General features: G+C 44.1%; 2 long non-coding RNA genes across 2 annotated transcripts; both read right to left on the reverse strand.

The window, feature by feature from the left end:
- Positions 1-1,050: 1,050 nt before the first annotated feature.
- On the reverse strand, positions 1,051-1,838 carry LOC123130681 (uncharacterized). Its single transcript, XR_006463976.1, has 2 exons — positions 1,659-1,838; positions 1,051-1,576 (listed from the first exon to the last, which is right to left on the reverse strand). It is a non-coding gene; the product is annotated as an uncharacterized lncRNA (long non-coding RNA).
- Positions 1,839-5,764: 3,926 nt separating this feature from the next.
- Positions 5,765-6,929, reverse strand: LOC123130682 (uncharacterized). The gene is made up of 3 exons (XR_006463977.1): positions 6,617-6,929; positions 6,448-6,517; positions 5,765-6,232 (listed from the first exon to the last, which is right to left on the reverse strand). It is a non-coding gene; the product is annotated as an uncharacterized lncRNA (long non-coding RNA).
- Positions 6,930-9,384: the final 2,455 nt, after the last annotated feature.

Below are 9,384 nucleotides of genomic sequence, written 5' to 3' on the forward strand. Positions count from 1 at the left end.
GCCCGATTCGGACACCCATCAGTCGGAGCCGAATGTGCCCAGTTCAGCTAGAAAAGAAAGACGAGCAGTTCATCATACTCAATGAGAGATGATGAACTTTTGTGCGACGCGTGGTTGGGCACGAGTACTGAACCAAACACATGGCACGGAGCAGAAGGGCTTGTTATTTTTTGAGCAAAACCGTCCCCCCCCCCCCCCCCCACACACACACAACAAAGAAGTGATACATGACCCCAGTGCGAAGTCGCTAGGCCATCGATGACACATCATTCAACATGAAGTCAATAAGCATTGTGACATGTATAAACAAACACAAAACCCTTGAAATAGTAAGTTTTGCTTCTTATAGCCCAATATGTTTATTATTGGATTGGTTTGCTCTATGTTGCAACTTGTTGATCGTGCCATTGTCTTACTCGAACCGAGCTTGCACCTTGTGCTGCAAGACCAAGAAAAGGTCATTCATGTAGATGTACTATTTATACAAGTTGAACAAAGCAAGTGGCAAGCATTGCTCATTCCACCTACGCCTCCACCCCCAAAGACGTGATGTTGATCCAACCATTCGAGAGGAGGAAATGAGACACGAAGAAGGAGAAGCGAGAAGGGGCGACGACCAAGGTGTCAAAGAAGTTCGAGGACATCGCTACGAAGAAGGAAGACCATGTGCCAAACGCAATGAAGCGAATGACGAAAAGCGGTCGAAGATGTTTGACATTTCTATGGAGATGCAAACACAAGAAGATTAAGCTTGAGGAGATGAACGTAGTTATCAAGGCATGAGTAAAAACTGTTGTTCATGAATGCGACAAACTTGGGTCCGACATAACAAAATTTGTTCAAGACTTTCGTGCTAGCATGTACAAACCCTTTGCGCAAAAGGATGGTGAAAAGGAGGCCTAAATTTGAGAATTAGGCATGCACAATTCGGACTAGGGGGCTTTCGGTATTGTTGGATGTATAAACTCACAAAACACTAGTAGAATGCCCGTGCGTTGCTACGGGCTACAATGCATATAAATGAATCAAACACATGATTAAGGTTGTCTCTAAGGTCGAAACTCATTTCTCCCTCATATGTCCAAGCGTGTTTGCACATCAGACATGCGCCTAGTGAACTCCGCAAAATCAAACCGCCTGAATAGTTTCAAGCTACGACAAATCCAGCCCATATATGGGGAAGAAATGTGGTTGTCTGAATTATCTGTCATGTTATCTCCAACACGTGGTCCCAACACAAGAACCCCACCCCACGATGCTTAGTTTCCCGTCGGACCATCCCTTTCCTGCTCGGTTTCCCGTCGTAGCGGGAGATTTCTCGCTAGAGTCCTATCCTTTAAAACTGTATGATGCCCACCTTTCCCTCGCCATGGTGCCTTCTCTTCTTGACACCATACTTCCCCATGAACCGCCAAGGAGGAATCCCCCGCCAACTGTCCCGCTCTCCATCTTGATCCCCTCCCCCCGTGTTCGTGCCGATTCGTCGCCACCATCAAGGGGGGTGAGACATGTGCCGCTCATGATGCCCAGAGAGCCAAGAAGGCAGATCCGAACAAGCCGCACTCCACGTTTGTCACTACAAATCAATATGGGCAGAAACTTATACAACAAGTGTGATTTGGTAAAAATCAAACACCACACATAAAGAAAATGGTTACAGAATAAATCACTCCGACATATACACCACCTCCACTTAGAGTTGTAGCCGCTCCATACTATGATGACAACATGGGCAGCGTCTCCATACTACGATGATGACTCTGAACCTCCTTCCTTAAACACCTTCACACGGTTGGGGACATCCTCGAGGAGATAGAAAACAATATTATTGCACCCTCAACGGATAGAGCAATAACCATATCTAGTACATACAAAGTTTGGTTTATATTAAGAAGAAAATGATGAGAATATTGGATGGTAAGAAAATGATTAGCTGAACTCCCAAGTAATCTGCTAGTGTGGGGGCCAAAAGGAAATCTTACAAAATATCATAAAAAGAGACACGCCTGTTCAAGAAGCAACTCAACAAGAACATGTGCAATTCCACATATCTAGTTGACGGTGTGAACTCTGTTCCCCAAAATATCAGCAAATTGATGTACTAAACTAAAGTTTTGCAACAAGTTTATATACTATATAAAAGTGCAATTACTTGATCTGTTAAGCAACAATCTCGACTTCATTTCTGAATTTATGAAGGTTCAAAAGTGTCAGTATGTTTTTGCCAGTTCATCTGCTATATAATTAGAATGCTCATGACATTATCGCACTGTCAAAACAGCCTGCCACTATCACCGACAAGATAACAAAAACAAATTGTTGCGGCAGAAAAATACTACCATAGCATGGAATACAGAAATAAAAGTACGCTCGAGAGAGGAAAGATATAGAGCAACCGGTTACGGGTGACATTGCACAGAGAATACGTAATTTATGGTTCCAGTTATGAATTTTAATAGTGGGCACTCAATTCTAGCAGAATAAAAGGATAGGTTTCTTGCTATGTGAGCAGGCTCACACTACATGTAAGTTAAGGTAAGCCATTGGGTAGATTCTGAATATACTGATCTATTTTGCTTTAGCACATGTGTCTTCCCATCCTCTTCAACTCTTGAGGAATAAGGTAGGAAGAATTTGCTTCAGCACATGACTAAAAGTCTACAAAGAGAATTGGGTTGGTGCGGCAAACCAGCATAGGCTGTACAACAAAATATACATGCAGAAATGAGGGCTCTTGGAGCCTTGTGGTAGTCAAACAACGGAAAGAGTTTATCTTAAAAAATGCCGAAGAGCTTCAACACATATACACATGCAAGTAGCCACAGAAGGATCATCTTTTACATGTACACAACACAGCCTAGCTAGTCAAACAAAGAGACTGTAGCTTGCTCAATAGCGAACTCGTTCAACGCATGAAGAGCATGGAATCTTAACTGCAGTTGTTTATGAGAAATATAATATGCTCTTACATATGTAACTTTAGAATATCAGTCCAATAATAAAAAAATTAGTCCTGCAGCTTATTAGTACATCGCAACCATGGCAAATGGGGGCATGCCACTTGAACTTCTCTCAAAATTAGCATGATTACTTGGCATGATTACCAAGTTTTATGTGGAAATTTCAGGACGTCATTAAACGAGAGAGGGCATGTCTTACAGATATAGTAACTTTTGTGTTAACATTGTGAGGTAGAAGGCAAGTACCAGAAGCAGGATATCTGCAATGGTAAAAAACATGACATTTTTAAACCTCTCGACCTTTTGTTTTCATGTGTGCATAGGCACACCAAAGCATACTAAGGAACAACTTCAAAACATTTTTTCTCTGCCATGGCGAACATCATGACATCTTTAAAGCAAAGAAAATGCATGATAATGTAGAGAACTGAACAATGACAATTGGAAAAGTACCTCACTAATATTCAGATTGACTACAACCAATACAAAAGTCAGATTTCAGATCAAGGCAAATCAGGAGAAGTGTGACTACTGTCTTAGGTAATTGACCACATACAACACTATACATCAATGAATCAGGGTCATCACGGCCTGTGATAACAAAAACAAATGGCGTGGCCTCCCTTATAAATCACGCCAAGATGAAAAATAGTTATAAGCAGGGTCTAATAGTTTTTAAGGTACAGTCTAGATAGCAGTCCCATTTATCCTTAGAAGACAAACGAATCAGAAATTATGCACGAACAAATATCTTATTATGCTGTTTGACTCTGACTTCTATAACCTGTATGAATCAGCTTTAAAATATTTTCTAAATTGGCCCGACTTACACCGGAATGAGCTGTGCAAATGGTATGATCAATGTGCTATTAGTGAAAGATGAGAAAGTGTCAGATGTATTATACTAATATATATGGTGTACATTTCCTTTTTGAATATTCCTGCTCCACTCTAAATGAATTATGTGACATCCTACTAAAGGAAATCAATAATGATCTAGCTTGGGGCTTACTCTCCTTGAGCCATTGAATCCTCATTTTGTCAAAAAACTTCTTGATTTAATCTCACTCCCCTTGCTTCCACAACCCGTGGATGATCTTAATAAAGATCTTCGGGTCTATGTACATCCCTTCCTCCTGCATTGAACCAAAGAACTACAGAGCATGTTTCATGCTCCCAACCCGACAGCACCTCGAATCAAAGCATTCCACATAGCAATATACAGCTTGATCCCCTCTGCACGGCATACCTGACATAGGAAACGAACATATGAATATGGTATAATGCATATTTTGGTAAAGATCAAAAGCATATCATGAGAAATCGATGAACTTGCATTTGTTGGGCTCATTAACACCAATTAAACTATTTGCTCAGCCCAAACCTAAGCCTGACCAGTGTAAAAGTTCAGCCACAGAATTATATTTTGACCTAAATGTATTCTCTTACGGATTAAGGGGCATCCTTCCATCTTATTCATCCTTCTTCCAACTCCAAAATAAAATAAAAATCTAGATGGTATCTCTATGGGAAGACACAACGTCTCACATACCAATGTATATGGCTTAAATCTTCGAAATTCAAACAAGGTAAAATGTACCCTTTGTAAGCCACTGAACATTTGTAATTAATGTGAGGCCCAGATGTGCAGTTCCTTACTTTTTCTCATGATCACAACACCTTATCACATATATACCTCTGCTGTACACCCGCGCCAACTGAAACTTGACAGTAGCAATTTTTAAAATGTTAGAGAAGTAATCCAGACCAAATGAACATGGTGAGCGAGTGAAAGCGTCAACGTTGGTTAACCAAAATCTCCTCATAAGCCAAACAAATATCCTCCCTGTATTTCTAACATATCACATTGGAATATTTAGATGTATCAAGAAAATCAAGCTAGTCTAGTCTAGTCTCGGCAGTCAAGCTTCTGAGCAAATGCTGCCAAAAGGGCAAGCAACTATAGCAGTTTGTATGAAAATGATTACCATCAGGAAAAAACAATTTTCATGAAAAAAAATCCTTTTGGAGGTACTGACATGCACTTTACTATTAACCTAAAAAACATCCACTTTACTGAGATATGAAAAATTATGATAATGCAATAGAACTCTAGAATTGAGTAGAAAATGACCAAAAAGTAGCTCAAATCTCTAGTGGCTGAGTTTAGACCATCCTGCTACTATACAACTTCATGCCACCAACATCCCTGCCACAATCGTGTCCTCATCCGACGGATGGTCATAATTCACACCGTAGCCTTGATCATGTAGGGAGATGCAAATTGGATTTCATTGCTCACAACCATAGAAAAGAGGAAAGACAAAATCAAATCCACCGGAGCAAACAATAGCTTCTTCAGATGAAGGTTGTCCATGGCTGCTGCATGGTTTATATGTGAGGAATCATGTCGACGGATATCAAAAAAGCTGGGGCATCGCCTAAGGCGTACAAGATTGATTCAACTCACCTTGCGGGATCCGAACAACAAAAATAAACCGGACAGCGACGCCCTCAGGTATGGCGACATGCCGATGTCGATGGCCAACTCGGACCCCATGGTGTGGTACAACAGCTTCGAGTACCTGGACATGATGTCCCGGGCGATGCGGACACGGAGGGCGTGGTAGACGCGAAACCGCTTCTTAAAGCTGGCACCGCCCACGCGCGGCCTAACAAACGCAAACGCCGTGACTGGCCATTCTCAAAGATTTCGAACGTGTTCAGGGTGGCCAGCGCCGCCCCGAGGTTGTGCCGCATCACCATGATGCTCACCTCCACATCCTTGTAGGTGTCCACCAACTTCCGTACCTGTCATCAATGACTCCTAGCTTTCCCTGCTTCAAGAGGCACCACAATCAGTAGAAAACACAAAGTACAACAACAAGTACAGAGAATCTGTAATCCAAATATAAATATATGCTGTGTAAATAGTAATCACAAGTGGATAAAGCATATGTGCAAATTCTATGACACTAATATACTTATGTTCCAACTCAAAACTCAATCCATCAGACACAAGAAATACATCGACTGGAATAAAAAACGAGCATTGTTTCTGGACAGGACAGGCAATATTCCTCTACCTCACCTTTAAATTTTAGATTCTGAATTAAGTTCTTGGTTGATGGAATTAGAAGCCATATCTTCAAAAATCCTGAGCAATGAATCAAGCTGAATAATATGCAGCTGGAACTTGAGGTCCGTTCCTCCATCCTTAGCATGTTCCTCAATAAGTGTTTATTATCTTCAATAAGGTGAATGCAACGAACCTAGTGGAACAAAGGTATCCAAATTTGAATGCTGGAAATAATCATGCATGAAAGTATTGTCCTAAGACACTGGCACCGAATAAAGAACAGAACTAAATCAAGGTGCACAAGAGGCCTCAAGTGGGAAGGACCAAAAGAAAAATAAAAGCTTAACACATAAATAAAGATAATTATGAGATGAAAAGAACTGAAAATCCACAGTAAACTGAACCGACAAAACCATGGGCGTGCATCTTCCTGTTTGTACCACTCATGACCCCATGCCGGCCAACTCCTCCCTCTCTCCTGCAAAAAAGACAAAATTCAGTACGGACAAGAGTTTGACCTTCATTACATTAAATACTAATTTGAGTTTAATGGTAAATCAGCAAAGAAGTCACCGACCTGGTTGATTTTTCTTGTTTTTATCCGTTATCGCTTTTGATGGTAGAACCCAATCCGTTTTTTGGATAGAATGGAAAAAAGGTAGTAACCACTCTCTCTATATAAATCTACATCATACAATAATTAACATGCTTGTATTTCACCTTACAAAAGAAATAAAGAATTGTCTTCAACATAACTGCTACCCGCAAAAATAAAAGACATGACACCCGCAAAATAAACGACATGTTGAAGAGGAAGGTTGTAGTTACATATGATGTCTTGTAGTACTTGTAGATGACCAGGATGTAGTAAACACTCAAAAATGGTGAGCTCATTTTTGCTAAATGTTATGTGTCCAACTGATTTTTTGCCTTATTTCCCGCTAAATACCTTATTCTTTGTTCTTCCAATGACTCTCTTCACCACCCCTACCTTGGCTCCTCTCCACTCCATGTCAACCTAATGTGGCATGCATATTCTGATCATGTCTATCATTCATATACCCAAGTTCCCCACCACTGTGTTCCCATCCTTCCGCATCTTGACAAGTGTCTGCGAGCATCACGCTTCCATCACGCCTAGCACAATCAATGTTGCAGTGTACTATTTAACAAATATAACAAAAAAATTATTATCAGGCAAAGCACCTTTTTTGACAGATGAACTACAACATTTGGGAGTCATCCGAGGGGTAATAGAAAGATATTTTATGTAAAGGACAAGAGAAATATCATGAAAACATACATAGCAAAAAAGAGGAAAGCTATCCAACGCACTGATGAACATCATTTGGCCTTATGAAAATAAGAACCCCTTTGAACTTCACCAGATCAAAACAATAAAAACATAGGTGCGTCACACACCTATTGCCATCCAATAGATTTTCCCGTGTTTGCGCGTTCTGTGCGTTACATGTGTGCGCTCATCTAGCTAAAGATTAACTAATCAAGCTAACTTTCTGTATTAGCGCATCTGGCCAAAATCAATTAGTGAATCTATGTTGTTTCACGTGAGTGTACGGGAAGAAGTAATCAGCAAGAAGGCGTGCTATCTGGCTGTGCAAACAAAGATAACAAAACTACTTAGCTTCATCGGTCTGCAGCTTGCCGATTCCTTTCCAGCCGGATGGGCATGTCTGGCTGCTGCGCAATACAAAGCAAGCAAGCTGGATCGAATCAGGTTTTCAGTGAATCACAGGGGGAGGCACGGGGCAGTGGAAGGTGAGGACTGCAACATTGATACCTTCAGCAAGGAAACGGCCTGCCGCCGCGGCCATCGACAACTCCGGCCATGCCGGAGTTCAGCTTTCGCCGGCAACCTCAACCATCCAACCAGTGGACCCGAGTAGCCCACCTCGCCAAGCATCACTGTGTAAGACCAGCGCACCTACAGCCCCTCCAACCACCGACCAGTGGCGGAGAAACGGCCACTTCGCGCTGCCATGCCCAGATCCGCGCCAGCCCTCACGTGCAGCCGCACGCCCCGCACCAGCTGCCCAAGAACGCCCGCCCTCTGGAGGCCAGCAGCGCCATCAGCAGGGACGCCCACCTCCACAGCCAGGCCAGATCTGGCCGGCCCGCCTGCCCACTCAAGCAGCAGGGCGCCGCTAGACCAGTGGCTGAGGCCGCATCAACTCTGGCGCCCTGCGCCGCACGCAGGCGATGCACCCGCGAGCCTCCTTGCGGCCCGGAGCACGGGCGCTCCCGCCCACGCCCTCCAGATCGATGCCCTGCTCCACGACGCCCTCCACCACACTGCCATGGTGCCACGCCCTCCTGCACGCTGCGACGAGCTCGCCTGCACGGGATACGCCACACTTCTACGCGCCATCACCGCGCAGTCCATCCTCCGGGCCGCTCAGGCAGCCATGGCCTACGGAAACGGAAGAAGGGCCCCATCGTCGCCTTCCTTGGAGGCGACGCGGGCTTCGTCGGCCGCTCCTCCGGCGACGGCGAGACGAAGGGCAGGGACATAGGGTGGCGGCGCGCGTGGTCTAGGGTTTCCCCTGTGCCGCCAGGGAGGGCGGCGGTGAAGCGGGAGATGGGGCGGCGGCGGTGGAGCGGGAGATGGGGGAAAGAGAGAGGTCGCAGCGGGAGGGGTGGATCCAGAGGAGAGGCGGTTTTTTTACGTAGGGGTGAGGGGGGGGCCTGGCGAAAAAAACCAACTAAAAAAAACCGGACGAAAATGGTGGGACGAAAAAAAACCTGGAAGCGAGACTACCAACTGCTCCATTTTGAACTTCACCAGATCAAAACAATAAAAACATAGGTGCATCACACACCTATTGCCATCCAATAGATTTTCCCGTGTTTGCGCGTTCTGTGCGTTACATGTGTGCGCTCATCTAGCTAAAGATTAACTAATCAAGCTAACTTTCTGTATTAGCGCATCTAGCCAAAATCAATTAGTGAATCTATGTTGTTTCACGTGAGTGTACGCGAAGAAGTAATCAGCAAGAAGGCGTGCTATCTGGCTGTGCAAACAAAGATAACAAAACTACTTAGCTTCATCGGTCTGCAGCTTGCCGATTCCTTTCCAGCCGGATGGGCATGTCTGGCTGCTGCGCAATACAAAGCAAGCAAGCTGGATCGAATCAGGTTTTCAGTGAATCACAGGGGGAGGCACGGGGCAGTGGAAGGTGAGGACTGCAACATTGATACCTTCAGCAAGGAAACGGCCTGCCGCCGCGGCCATCGACAACTCCGGCCATGCCGGAGTTCAGCTTTCGTCGGCAACCTCAACCATCCAACCAGTGGACCCGAGTAGCCCACCTCGCCAAGCATCAC

This window comes from Triticum aestivum, chromosome 6A (genome assembly GCF_018294505.1).
Source record: "Triticum aestivum cultivar Chinese Spring chromosome 6A, IWGSC CS RefSeq v2.1, whole genome shotgun sequence".
Classification (NCBI taxonomy): domain Eukaryota; kingdom Viridiplantae; phylum Streptophyta; class Magnoliopsida; order Poales; family Poaceae; genus Triticum; species Triticum aestivum.